Source organism: Mytilus californianus, unplaced genomic scaffold (assembly GCF_021869535.1).
Source record: "Mytilus californianus isolate M0D057914Y unplaced genomic scaffold, xbMytCali1.0.p SCAF_19, whole genome shotgun sequence".
Lineage (NCBI taxonomy): Eukaryota > Metazoa > Mollusca > Bivalvia > Mytilida > Mytilidae > Mytilus > Mytilus californianus.
The window spans coordinates 2,251,350-2,266,716 of NW_026262667.1; the positions used below are offsets into that span (position 1 = coordinate 2,251,350).

Genomic DNA, 15,367 nt, shown 5'->3' on the forward strand with positions numbered 1-15,367 from the left:
ACGACCAGCGGCAAATAAAAAGAATATTCAGGACGATAACATGTAAATACAATACGAATAATAACCCCGCTTTTTACTAGACTGACACGCTGAGTCGGTGTTTTTATACGTAAGTTCCCAAGATATTAGTTCGCAGGAAAAAATGTCACCCGACCCGGACACATTTCCGACTCTGAGCCGACCAGTCTGTGCTCCTACTCTATGATGTCACGTTTTAAGAGCCAAGTAATAGCCAATACTAATTTAACTTCTTTGTTTGGCCCGGTCGGGATTCGAATAAACGACCTCCCGCTCTCGAGGGGAACACCTTCACATGAGACCAACCAGTAGAGCGGTAGTACATAATATACCAAAACCTCAAGTACAATAAACAATACAGTTTCACAGACTTCTCACAGTTACTAAAGCGAGCTAAAAGTATCTAACCTAAATTAAATGCGTGAAATGATATTGTAAACTACACGTAAACATCGATGATCGCTCTCGGCAAATTAAAAACTCTTGCACAAATTATTTGGGTGGTCCGAATGTGGCCAGCTGTTGCAAGTCTAAATTTCTGTCCTAATTCAATATACCCTCATTTTCCAGTGGTATTTTAAAGTTTCACGTCCAACCTCACTGTCGACCTCCTATTGCACGACCTACCTATTGAGTATTGTATTTAAAGACTTCATAGGTTATAGTCACGAACATGCATGAAATATTTGCCACTGGACGTAACGCAAACACCAATCAATCAACTACATAATTGTTCCATGTACTTAGCACTCAAAGACAAGATCTTGTAAATTGTTATGAGGTACTATTTCTTTTAAATTTTTATGGTTTTTTTTGTGGTTTTTTTTCTTTCAATTTATTACATAAGTGACTGCTTATAAAAAAGTTTTAATATTTTTTTACTATGGTTCTTATCTACTGTTTTAATACGATTTATAACATGATGTTTTGTCAGGAAAGGATAAAACTAAGCAAGGTAAAAGTTTTTTTTCAGGTGTTGTGCTTCAGTTGGACATAAAATGGGAATAACGGAAGACTAAAATAAAAGAGTTTGTTTTCATATAAAACATCGAACCTACGAATATATGTCACCTAAACACGTTTTGATCGGGTCAGTGAAACGTAGTTGATGCTCTAGATGTCATATTTATGTTTTTCAATACGGTTTTATTCATTGAAGTTTGCATGCATAGTTTTTATTTAATAAAAAAACCAAAGCAAGATCTATTAATTAATTGGACTGAACAGACATTGTCAACACTAATTATTTTGCATTCGCATGTAACGTAGTGTAGGAAAATTACAGAATCTTAGGTCTGGTCTGTTTCATGATTACTGACAGATTAAAAACATCATATATATATGTTGTGTACAAGATGCAAGTTTGTACAAATTATAATTTGTACAGGGTTTTTGTACAAGTTATAAGTTTTTTGACACATACCTTTTTGCACCAGGTGATAAAAGTTTATCTTCTAAAATTTATCAGCTTAATGTCTTAAATTCAAATTTATATACTTCAACTAAACATTTAGTGCTATTCTCCTTGTCCAAAAACTGGAAATAAGGACACCTGAATGGTTTAAATTCTATTTTTATTTTTCTCCTTATACCAAAATCATATCCATAAAAAGTCATTTTGTGTTCTTATAATGTTTTTTGTATCAATGCTCAATATTAGACTGCATCATGTAGTCATGGAAATATGACAGAAATATGAGAAACAAAAGACTGTGTGCTTGTATCATCCATTTGTGTTAAGCGGTTCATAAAACACTGATAACTTGTACAAAAATTCTGTACAAATTATAATTTGTACAACATTACAATTTGTACACAACATATATATATATATATATAAAACAAGAAGTTGTTGTGCAGAATATTCATTGGTCAGTTATAAATGAGGTATGTATAGGGTTTTGAATGCCTCATTTATTAAATAAGAAATCGTTATTTTGAAAAATTGTATCAAAAATATAAATTTACCCCCTAATTTTGTAAAACTATCATTTGGTGTTATTTTAATGCTAAACAAAATATAATAAATGAATAATTGAATGATGTACTGCCATTTAATCGGTCCGTTTCCGTTGCAATTTGGTAACTGTTAATTGTATATATCAGTCTCAGTACTGTTTAACTATCATTTAAGGTAAACATATTTAGACCCGTCCAATTCAGGGGAATTAGGTTTCTGCGAGTGCTTTTTGTGTACTTTTCTTATATTTTGACGGTTTGTAAGTCAGTAAAAGTTCAATGATTAAGTTAATATTGACATTAAAAGACCTCCTCACAAAAAGGGCTGTTCAAATCCCCTCGCCCTTCGGGCTCGGGGATCTGAACATCCCTTTTTGTTCGGAGGTCTTTTAATATCAATATTAACTTATCATTGAACTTTTACTATTACTTACAACACATATTTTAAATATCATTGCTCTTCGATACAAAATAAATTACAAATATTGTGATCGGTCTTGTTTTTTTGGTTTCTTTTTTGGGGACAGTTTTGTATACACTTAAACTAAATAGAAGTGTAACATATTGCCTACATCTTTATTTTACATTGCAGTTTCGTTTTAATTAGAATATAAAACAATGGTCTGAAAATTCAACCTCTGCCAATACGCATTGAGAAATTGTCGAATACATTAAATTGATATTATATTCCATTGTATATTATGTTCTAAAATATAATAATAAATTACATGTATAGAAACATTGTATGATTTTTTTAAAGCTATTAAATATTTTAATTATTCTAGTTATGAATGAAACGAACAAATGGGCGTGTATCATTTGAAGATCAATAGTCTGAAGTTGATTGTTTGGAAATCATTCTAATAATAAACTTGACTATGACATAATAGAGGAAGTTAATATTTGCGAAACACGAACCTAAGGAATGCCAAAAACGTTAATGTCCATATCGATACACACTTGGTTAAACATAATACAATATGATTTAAAGGAGGTAAGAAGTAATTATCTTATTTATTTAATACAAAGTTGATCTAGTTTTTTATTCTTTAAATGGAAGTACAATTATTGTCTTTTTGACTTAACTCCAACTTATTTTTACATTTGCATATATATTATAATGAAAAAAAAAAAACATAATATAGACAAATACACACACAAACGGTGAGGCAGAGGAGAGCATTGGTCCTTCCAATCTCAAGTGATAGGTATGTTTGTGTTCCTCTGTATGTTTATGTGCCTCTTTTTGTCGAAAAATTGTGCAAGTGGAAAAGTGAGAGCGATATAAACAAATATTCCGATTTCAGAAGTCCCCTTCACGTGTTTCTAGATCGGACAAAACGTTCATCATATACGCTGGAGGGTTAAATCTTTATCAAATACACAAAATATTTGAGAAAATAAAAACAAAATGACATTAATTGTCGTCGGTTTATTTTACTATGAAAGTTGATACATGCTGTTATTACAGTTGCATCATTTGTTAATGAGAAACCTTAAATCAATCATTTATAATTTTCGAATGTGAATAAAACATTCATTTGAAATAGACCTGCCTATTGTTAAAAACTATATGTCTTTTTGCAATTTATTTTGTTATGTTACTGTTACATTGACGAAAACCTACTTTTCCTTTTATTCGTATATTTTCAATTTCAACAAGGTATACGTCAAAGCAGAAGCAAGACAAGAGAAGAAACACTAATTATGGCATGAATTGTATCGAACATTAAACCTGATAAACATTTGAAGAATATGTTGCGATAAGATACACCAATTCTTGTCTCAGACTTATTAGAAACACAAAATAAAAGTATTTGTTTTTTTCTACAATTAATTGTTTAGTGAATGGCAATACTAACACGGCACACATTTCTTTTTATCTTTCTTTTCTTCAGTGCGTGGATAAGAGGTTCGATTAGAGAATTATTACAAAGGTTTGTAATGTTTGAGGCAAGGAGGGTAATAAAATAAGAAGATTTAACTTGAAGTCATTTGTAAATTAGAGGCACAAGTAATCTATCCATATTCCAATAATATCGCATTTCCATTATTTAATATGCAAATAGAAATTAAAAAACACCGGAAAGTGGAAAAAGGTGACACGTCAAGACTTGAAAGGTATATTGTTTGGTTTTTTTTAGAAACAAAAAGTTATCAGGTGAACAAACAAGCAATGATGAAAGTATGTCTGTTGGGGATAAAAAAAACAATATACATCAGGGGGTAAGGAATGTAGGGAATGAACAAAAGTAAACTTAATAATTTCATCACTTGAACAACTAGAATCAGGAAAATTTCGAGATAATTTAAAATACAAAATAAAAAATATTGGAAATTGGGTTTCTCTTTTTGAGCAACATAGTTACAATACTTAACGATGTAGGTCGGAATCTATCCTCTTCTCGTTATCGTTATATGTAACAAAACTCTTTAATACACAACATAGAAAAATTAGGACTGAGAAACGAGAACCCCGCCAAAAACTGGGGTGATCTCAGGTGCAACGTAGGGGTAAGCAGATCTTGCTCCACGTGGCGAAGTATGTATTCACGAAATAATATTTATAAATTTTATAGAGTATTAGCGGAGGGAGCAGATCAAACCGTATCCTTTACATCATTTAGAAGTCAGAGGACTTTGGATTCCACTCATAGAAGAAATGTTGATCACTGATGACTATGGGGTAATAATTTTCTCTCGTGTCATTACAAACACACATATATATATAGGCCTTTATAGTGTAAAAACTTTTAATGTGAAATAAAGCATAAAGACTTATTTTCTAAAATACTAGTAGTTGTTATGTCAGTACCGTTTGTTGCTAAACAAAGAGATGACCAACATGAGATTGAGATTTCTCAAGACAGTATTTATAAATCGGAGCTGAAACAAATTTAAAAAACTGTCAATAAAAGTGAAATGGTCTTAAAATAGATCTCGTTTAAAATACATATTTTTTTCAGCGGCTTATTAGATTAATAAGAAATATAAAGGCAGCCGCTGATGAATCATTAGACACAGATCAAATAGCTAACTGCAGAAGATCTCTCCATGTGTATCTTGACTTAAATATATCTTTTATCACCATGGTGGAGAATTCGATTGACCCAGGCCATATCGTCGAAGAATCAAGAAGCATATCGATGCAGATAGCTGTATGTTTTCTGTTAATGGTATGTTAAATTGCTTTCAAATAAAAATAATGTTATTGATGAAGACAAGAGGACTACTTGAATGAAAAATGTGAGCTAACGCTTGAATCCCCTCTAACACACACTGGAAACACAATCTGACTACACGAAAACTTTGTTAATGTTTCAACATGTACAAATTATTTCAGCTGTTATTTCCATTCATTCCGTTGGCTGATAAAGTCTAATATTTAATTTTGTCAGATTTTATTGACTGACCCTTTTTAACTTTACCTTGGAGTTCGGTATTTTTGCTAATACTTTATTTAAACAGAAATCGGTAAACGCATTTGTCTATCTCGAAAAATATGTTTCATGCAAAAAATTCTAAGGTTGAAGGTGAGAACAAGGTAAAAGTTTAAATAAAAAGGATATTAACTGCGCTTTAAAACATTGTTTATAAATACTACAACATATGGTCTATATGGTGTTTAATCCAAAGTTGCATCTTCAGGTCGGCTATATTAGTTTGAAAGTGAACAAAATTGAACATCCCATACATTGTACCAACGAGACACATTAACTAACCTGACAATGCGCTGTTTCCAAGTGCAATATGCAGCTTGGTTTATGTTTCAAAGCTGTTTCACTTCTTGGTTGTAAACAAGTACATATATTGATAACAGAGTATCAAGTATACCAGTCTTATAATTTGGGACACAAAATGTTCGTTTTGCATGTTTCGTCTACAAAAGACATATCAGTGGTGGTAGCATTGAAATAAGGCCAAATCAATGACAAAATTGAAGAGCATTGTACACCAAAACTTGCAAGCAGTTATGCTAAATTTAGCTGAAACAATCGATGCCTGGGGTAGAAAGATCTGAATTGTTTGAATGATATAATATTTTGAAGAAAAACCGGATTCACAGAAAATAAACGTTTCAGTCACATTTCATACCTGCACAGTAGTGCTAACTAGACATTTTCGAAAATTCGTCTACACAGAAACTTATTCCAACACCGATATCTACACTGACCAAAATTAATAGACGGACCATATCAACATGTCGCAATATACTGATTGAATGGTCGCGTGATAAATTGGGTTTACTAATTACATGTACTAGTATCTCAATCAAGGAATCCGACTTATGTTTTACCTTAACGATGAGGTTAATTTATGTATACTCAGTTTTTAGAGAGAAAATTAGATCACTTATTACATGACGTGCAGTCATTAAATGGAGGTATTTTTGGGGAAAATACTTAAAATTTCCTTTCGCAGTAGGCGTGTACAGAACATTGTCCGACATCAGAGCCGCAACACCAATATTTTCCGATCTCCGTCGGTATCACTATATACAAACTCAATTTATTCGGTGATATATGCTATATATAATCTGGTTTCCTTGGACCATAGAACGACGCCCAACAGTGTTAGGTGATGCGACAAATAGGTCATGAATAGGCTTTTCCAAATAACAGACAAAATTTATTCCAATCGGTGTTTTATGATGACTTCATATAAAAGGCATTAAATCGCTGGGAAACTTGCCTATCTAAAGGACAAATACGGAAAATTCAATAGACTTTTAACGGAATAAGGTAATATATTCAAAGGATAGAAAACTTTTGAGTTCGAAATGATTGAAAGATCTATGTATAATACATTCACTGAAAATGAAATTTAGTGTAAGCACATACATATTTGTTGTAAAAGCTCATCCAATATACAGGCGTATAATAAGGTTTACTATAAAGTCAACAGAAGTTTACCCATGTTCAAATCATAAATCGATTCAGAAGATAAATCAAGGTAACATACAAAAGGCGTCTCCTGCTATGCAGGAAAGACGTGTGTTGCGTCTACACAAGACTTACCAGAGGCGATAAAATCAAATCAGGTTGAAAGCTAAATCAATGTCGAAGTAGAATAGCATTAAAAACTTAAAATTCACAACAAATTGTACAAAAGCAGGCTAATCCCATATATGTACGGGGTAGATACAACTTGAGTATTTCGACTGATTTTGTTAGGTTTCTTAACAGTAACTTCACAAGAAATGACCGTGTACTTGTTTTATCACGTCTTCTCGGCAGTGATGACAACTTTACTGGTGATACCATCGGGAACTAATGTCCCTTTTCATTGACTTTTAAAAACGAATCCAAGATACAATAAAGTCAACTTATGAAGTTATATAACAATATCGGAGTTGTATCCTTTTATTTCAATTTGAAAGGAATATTTGCGATGAACATAGTTTCAAACTTCGAATTATTCACTAAAAGGATATCATTTATACCACGTATACCGCAAAAACCCTTTATGAAATCTGCCCTTCCCAAAAAAAGGAGCAAGTCATCAAGACGGTGACATACCTAGTTTCTATAGGATACCGGACATCTGTTGAAAACAATTTACATAACGTTTTACAATTAAGAAAGAATTTTTTTAACTCTCACTCGGTTAAAATTATAAATTACATGAAACGAACTTGACATTTGTCTTATTAAATAGCCCATATGTATATATAATATAAAAAAAACCTTAAAAAATTACAAAAATAGAGCATTTCGTGTACAAATTACTCGTACTATATTGCTGAAAAGCTACTGAAGCAGTATGTACTGCATTGTAATCACATAAATTCCAAGGCAACTGTTCTTTACAAATGTTCAAATCCAATAAACCCACCAAGAACGGGAAAATTCAGTTAAGATATCAAAATAGAAAGACTAAATAAGGAATATCAATAACTCCAAAAGGAGCGAGATTGGGTGCGTCGAAGAGTAAGCGTCTCCTGCTATGCATGCAATCTATTATTAAACATTTAATACCTATATCAGATATATATTGATATTTCAGGGGCAGAATCAAAACGTATGTCAGATCTGCAAGAAAAGTAAGCAACTATTATTATATATAGTTTAATCACTTTTTGTTGACAATTTGCATCCCCACTACTTTTGCCACAAAATGATGTACACATGTAGACAAAAAATAAGTACTCATATTTTCATCAGGTTTGTCTGCAATGTTTTCCTTTGTACATGTTTATTGTCTCTATGACAAATTGCACACACTATCTGATTAGCCTTGTTTCTTTGATGTTTTTAAAAATAAAATATACAATACTTTGTTAGAAGGGTGCATTTAAGTCGTTAGCTAAGAGTCTATTTTTTGAAAGTCGCCTATAACAATTTATAACGAAAATCAAATTTTGTTTTTGATGTTTGACTTCAATCATGGTACCAGTTTTATTGCACAAATTGCGCAATGCTGCACGAAGCCTAATCATGAAGATTCCTATTCCTAATTGAAAGGTTAAAGAGCTGATCAAACCAAAAAGGACCCAGAGAATAGTCAAATCCGGGCTAGGAACCAAATCTTTACTTGAGGGGAATATATTCCTTAGTTTAGATAGGTCCTAAATAAGTGTTTACCACGGGTATTTTTAATCAAACAATATCCGTATTTTCATGCCAGTACCGAAGAACTAGTTACTGGGCTGGAGATACCAGAAAAGTACAAACTGAATGTCTAAATACCTTGACATGCGTCATGTGTCCGTTATAATGTAAATTTCAGCATACAAGGTGATTCGATTCTCTGATATGCTGTAATTAATTTTAAGACTCCGTAAACATGGTCTTATAGAACAGAATACAAATACATTGATGATGTTCTTTCCATAAACAATCCAAACTTTTCGGATTGCGTCCCATTTGTATATTCTACTGAACTACAGATTAAAGAAACCACAGATACAGCATCTTCCTCCCCATTTCTAGACATTTACCTCGAATTTGACAACAGTGGTCGTCTCAGTACCAGAATTTTTGACAAACAAGACGATTTCAATTTTGAAATTATAAACTTTCCTCACCTTAGCAGCAATATACCAACTTGACTCACGTATGGAGTATACATTTCTCAACTCATACGATATTCAGGAGCTTGCAGCTGCTACTCAGACTTTGTAAAACGTCATCGGTTTCTGAGCAAACAATTGATGAATCAGGGTTTTGTCAAAGAACGTCTCGCCTCCTTTCGCCAAAAAATCATCAGAAAGTAACAAGACCTTATAGATCAATATTCAGTGTCTACTTCACATATACTAGTACAAGATGGTCTTGAAATTCAAGGTGCTGAAATCATTTATCTATCTATTTATTTACTTTACAGTTTGTATTTTATTTGTCTTCGTGCTATTATGTATCTTTTGGTCCTATGCCTTTTGACGTGACTGTATGTATGATACCGCTATCGGGTTTAGGACTAGGTGTTTCTGGTGGAGGTGGGTCCTGATGTGCGATTCGGACGCAATACGTTTTAACAATGCTGTTTTCATTTTGTTTACATTTGTATTTATAAATTAACTTATATGGCTACCAGGATTAAAAATGTTTACGCCAGAAGCGCGTTTTGTGTTCAAAAGTCTCATCAGTGCCGATCTTATTAAAAAAGTTATCGAAAAAGTGTATAGTACTATATACGGTATGTACTATTAGCTACAAAAACTTTACGACAACACTTTTTGCTTGACGTCTTTGCAAAATTTACTATCAATTACAACAACCTTTTTGTTGACGCCATTGTTAGTTTTTTCTTGATGTTTTTTGAATTTTTAGTCAGTTGTGTTTTATGTCTGTGACGTATGTTTACACAGTTTTGAGTGCTGGATCCTAATCATTGTCACATTAACATATTGTGCATGTTTCGGTTGCTCACCCAATTTTGTCAATATAACGGATCTATAAACAACTATAATACAAATTGGAAAGTTTAGCTAGGTATAAAACCAAGTTTAATCCACCATTTTCTTCGACAAATGCCTGTTCCAAGGCAGTGATATGATAGTTGCTTTTCACTCGTTCCGTTGTTTTATAGCTTTTGATTTTGTAAGCAGTTTTTTTTTTAATTTTGCTTTTAGAATTTACCTAAGAGTTCGCTATTTTTTTCATACTTTTTCAAAATATAAATGAAATATAGATTTTTATATTTTCTTTACAGTGGATGCACACTTAGCTATACAACCAGGCAGTTCAGTTTTTCAAAAATTCTTTTTTTATCTGGATTGAAGCTCTGATAAAGCTTCAAAAATTAGATATTGCGAAGAAGAAGATTGAACATTACCTTGAACTGACAACGCAAAAGGTATGGAACATTGTAAAACAATGTGATGGAATTGGAGCAATTAATTAGGTTCACATATTCACCACTAACATGATTTTTTAATGAACTTTTATTATATTTTCTGTTGATAACTTTAAAAATTATTTAGAAACTAAAGTTCCAACATCCTCATGCAAAGTTTACTTTAGGCGCTTCTAATTATTCTATGTAGGTCCCCTTATGTCCTATAGTACATCAAGTATTCAAACCATACAGGCTTCAAATTTAAAGATGCATTTCAAATTTGTCTTTATAGTCTTTATATCCACACTGCCTTTAAGTTGCAAATGCCACATTTTATTATATCTGAGTAGAAAATTCCGAAATATCAATTTCTTGTAGAGTTGTTTTTTGCTAATCCTAGTATAAATGTAAATAACAAATATCCTCAGTGTACCCTGATAAAAGATTCTTTCAACGATTCTGTTATCTATGTTTTAATTCTTAATAACTACAGTCAGAAAAAGACTTTCCAACTTATTATAAGCGAAAATAAACATTCTGTGTCAGTCAGCGATGGATTCTTTTATCTTCAAAAGGTTTCATAGAAAGCAGAGGTATCCATTTTGCAAAATGATAAAAAAGTTCCTAATGTTCTACATCATGACTTACATCTAGAAATTGACAATATGAGTTGGTTTAGAACTAAACTTTTCGACAAAAGAGATACTGTCAGCTTTCCTACTGTAAACTTTCCATTTCTATGCAGCAACATTTAATCAGCGTTTGCATTTGGAGTATATATCTCCAAGTTGATACCAAATTCCAGCGCTTAAATTTCCTATCATGATTTCTTTGATAGAGGGTTTCAAATTACAAAAAAGTCTTTAAATCAATGGTTCCAAGTGGTGAGATCGAATTCATCCGCTCAAACATTTTACGGACGCTATCTTGAGTTTCACATCTGATAGTGGATATGTTCCAATTATTGTAACCATAATCTCGTCCTCTTTTCCTAGAATGGGAATCACCGAATGAGACTAAGCACCCAATTTGTAATTACATGGGCAACACTACATGTGCTACATGTGGAGCAGGATCTGCTTACACTTTTTGAGCACCTCAGATCATCTCCTGTTTTTGGAGAGGTTTGTGAAGCTCAGTCTTTTTTTTTCTATGTTGTATTTTATAGAGTGTTGTTTTGTCTTAATGTCGTATTTCGTTTGCAATGGTGTTGTCATTTTGTCTTGGACTTATGAGATTGAATATCCCTTTTGTACCTTCGTATTTCTTCCTATGGTCCAAATTACTTTTTTCCTTAACAACTTCATTTCAGATATAATTTGTTTTTAAAGCATTGTTTATGCTATAAGAGTTGTAAACAGAGATAAGTTTCATATCATAAATTTTGAAAAATCTCACTCTGTTGTAAGAAAATGACAAACGAATCGAAGTGGAAAATACAAAATAATATTTTTTTCTTAATTAACAATGTTCGCATGGGATTTTTTGGATCAATGTATTTTCCTCACGAATGAATCTAAAGTTCTAATGTAAAACCGTGCTTTGTCTTTTGTGAACAAATGAGCTTTGTCTTTTGTGAACAAATGAGCTATTTTGATTCTTTATGTCCTAACATATTATATTTTACAAAGAGTATTATTCTAAAGCAAAGTTTATTTGATATGCATAATATTCTTCTTGTATTCTGAAGTGTATTGTTTTTACCAATTCGATGAGTTTCACCGGCTGCAAGAGACTGGCTGCTTCTGAGATTAATTTAGAAGAATGTAACCTATTTCATAATAAATAGTTTATGAAAATACACCGTCTCCCCTAAAAAATAGGAAAAAAATCCCCCAAAATCAAGAAAGAATCAAAGTAACAAATGAATTAAATAAAATAAAATCTTAAAGAAAAAGGAGGATTTTTTTTTAGGATAAACTGTCATTGTTTATACATCATTTGGTTAATATCGAAAAGTTTCATTACGATCTGTTAAAAATGATAAATCGAGGACAAATTTTTCATAAAAAACATAAATGTTTATTAAATGACTTTATGTGTTTGTTAAGATAATTTAATTGAGAAAAAATTGCGTACGAAGAAAAACGATGAGAATAATTATCATCTTGAACCTGTTATTTATTTTGACTGTCATATTTGCTTGAATGAGAGTTAGTATTTGATAGAAAACCTTACGAATGCTGCATTTTGTTAATAGGAAGACAAGGAGGCTGTTAATCCGTTTTTAGATCAGATAGACACAATTGAGGAAGAGATAAAAAGACTAGAAGACGAAGTCGTGGATAGCGACAATGAATATGTAAAGGATTCTAATTACACTGGTATAAAACAGGTGTGCAAATTATCTTTTTTTTATATCCAATATGGTTACACTAACGTTACCAATATTAGTGCACCAGTTGCACATTTCAACATTTTACGGCTCTTCTGTGATGTTCCAGGTCAAAATATTTAAAACCTAAAAAACAAATATTGAAGAGCAAAACAAATACAAGGAATCTGATTTATGGATGAGGCATATATATAACATGTATAAGGGAGACACATACTTTAATTAAAATGATTTTTGAAGATTGATGTCGCGTATTTAAATAAACAGTATTCTCATTTTAACGCCAATTCCAAAGCACTAGGCTAATTACAATCCACCAGTAGAGGTGTCTATCTGGAAAGTGGGACGGGAGTCACATGAAAATTAGCAAGTGCTAACCTTTCCTTTAGGCGTAAAAGAATTTCGGCTTTTTCTTTGTTTGTTTGTTGATATCTTATTTACTCTGTTATGTATTTTACATTGTTCCGATTATTAGTTAACGCTGTAAGATAAACATTAACTGTTGATATTTATATATGATTTTTTGTAGAAAAGAGCTATTAATTTTGGCTACTAGATATGTAAAATATACATTTTTATATTGACAAAATATTCGAACATGTGACTTTAATGTTACCATAAAGAACTTTTAGTTCAAATACCCCCTTGTAAGTAGTAAGATACTATCATCAGAAATTATGAGAGGAGACGACATCCCTTGAAACTGTATCAAATGAACGATGCATACACCATAAAAAAATTCTGCTTTAATGTGGTCACATAGATATTCAAATATGAAATGCGAAGGTTGAAATCACCTTTGTTGAGGTGAACTTTATTTTCAACCCCCACTCACAATTTTTTAGTGTAAATAAAACATATTATAAATAACCAAATTAAGAAACTCATCAAAGATAACAGACTTACAATTTAGAATCCCTTAATTTTCTCAAACATGTTACGCAATATACCAATTGAAAGGTGCCAAAACCATAACAGGCTACCGTAATGAAATAAAAAGTAAACAAACGTGGAAGCAAGATCATATGAGGCGATTCTGAAGGAGAAACATTAATACAAAAAATCATTTAAAAACCGTCATCACAAATTATGATTAATAAATGGAAGCGTGAAAATGTCAAAAAAAAATAAAAAAATTAAAGGACTTAGTTTAGTATATATATGCATGCATTGGCTCAAATTTTTTCTGAATATTATGATTACCAAACAAATCTTTTCAAAGGACTTAAAGCTGTATTAGGTAATAAAATTGTTTTCGAGGGGTTTTATTGCAAATGCTATAAACAGTCGACATTCATTACAGCAAAGACTCAAAGCGAAAGAAATAAAAGACAAACACAAGAAAAAGAAACGAAATCGTCGTAAGTAGAATTAAAACAAAATTGTATAATCTAAATAAAGGCAACAGTAGTATACCGCTGTTCAAAAGTTATAAATCAATTGAGAGAAAACAAATCCGGGTTACAAACTAAAACCGAGGGAAACACATCAACTATAAGAGGAAAACAAAGGAACAACAGAAACACTGAAGTGCAACAAAAACAAACACCAATATACATAGAAACGAATTATTTGATAACAACTGCCATATTCCTGACTTGGTACTGGACATTTTAAGAAAAAATGGTAGGTTGAACCTGGTTTTATGACTAGCCAAACCTCCCGCTTATATGGCAATGTTAAAAAAAATCGCTAAAATTACAACACTACGTGACAGAAATACAGCACAAACACACGCAAGAACCCTTCATCACAGAGAAACGCAAAAAATAAATAATATAATAGTCGATACAACATGTAAACCGCAGAATAACAACGAACATCTTCCATTAAAGACAGACAGCACAGGACATCACAAACAGTGAAGTATTTTTGTAACGAATATATAATCTTGAAATTCATATAATCATTTTCACAATACTAATCCAAACGATTATCATGATAATAACGGTATTGAAAGGCTATTTTATTATTATTTGGACTAACTTTGATAAGGGAGTTACGTCTGTCTTTTTACATTTTCCTAAAACATGGCGGTTTGTAATGATACTCGAAAAGCCAATATGAATTCCGATTTTGATTAGAACTTGTATTACCTTAAGCTTTGCTTGAAAAACTGTTTGTTTATTTCATTTTCTTGTGTCTGTCTGTACAACATTTTGTTGTCTTTTTTTTTTTAGTCTTGTCAATTTGAGATTTTATTCCATGCTGTTAATATAGAAAAAAAAAACAACTTTACTGTTGGTATCCTTAAGCGAGAAAAGTCAATAACAACTACAGGTCTTTCGATGGGTAGTTATAATCTGATTATCCGGTCATTAAGTGTAGATATAAATAAATCCGATACAAGAACAGAAAAGTATGCAATTCTCATGTCTCATATGGGTTTGAGTTTTCCTGTTGAAGATTAATTGAGAAAAGCGCTCCGGAGGCATATAATTTACAAAATTCATTTTTATTTTTTGTTGTTGAAATAGATACTTCTATAAAAAAGTTGAAATAGATGGTTGCAAAATTACAAAAATATTCATTCGTAAAAACTATTTTTGAGCAAGATGTAATAATACGAATTCTTACGACAGGTCGGAAAATACAGTAGACTTATGTTTGTTTTATTTACGACCACTTCTACCCATGTATTATATGGGGAAATAAACCTCCTCATCATTATACTTATTATCATACAACAGCTCGCTCAAAATATTTGTCCAAAGCTATGACGATTCAAAGACTCACCACTTAAAGTATTTATTTGAAATTTTAAAACTTTAAGCT

The 15,367-nt window shown here is 31.7% G+C and overlaps 1 long non-coding RNA gene across 1 annotated transcript; it reads left to right on the forward strand.

Annotated features, from left to right (window-relative positions):
• The first annotated feature begins 4,949 nt into the window (after window positions 1–4,949).
• Window positions 4,950–14,272, forward strand: LOC127727066 (uncharacterized). The gene is made up of 5 exons (XR_007993750.1): window positions 4,950–5,153; window positions 7,984–8,020; window positions 10,132–10,275; window positions 12,458–12,592; window positions 13,896–14,272. It is a non-coding gene; the product is annotated as an uncharacterized LOC127727066 (long non-coding RNA).
• Window positions 14,273–15,367: the final 1,095 nt, after the last annotated feature.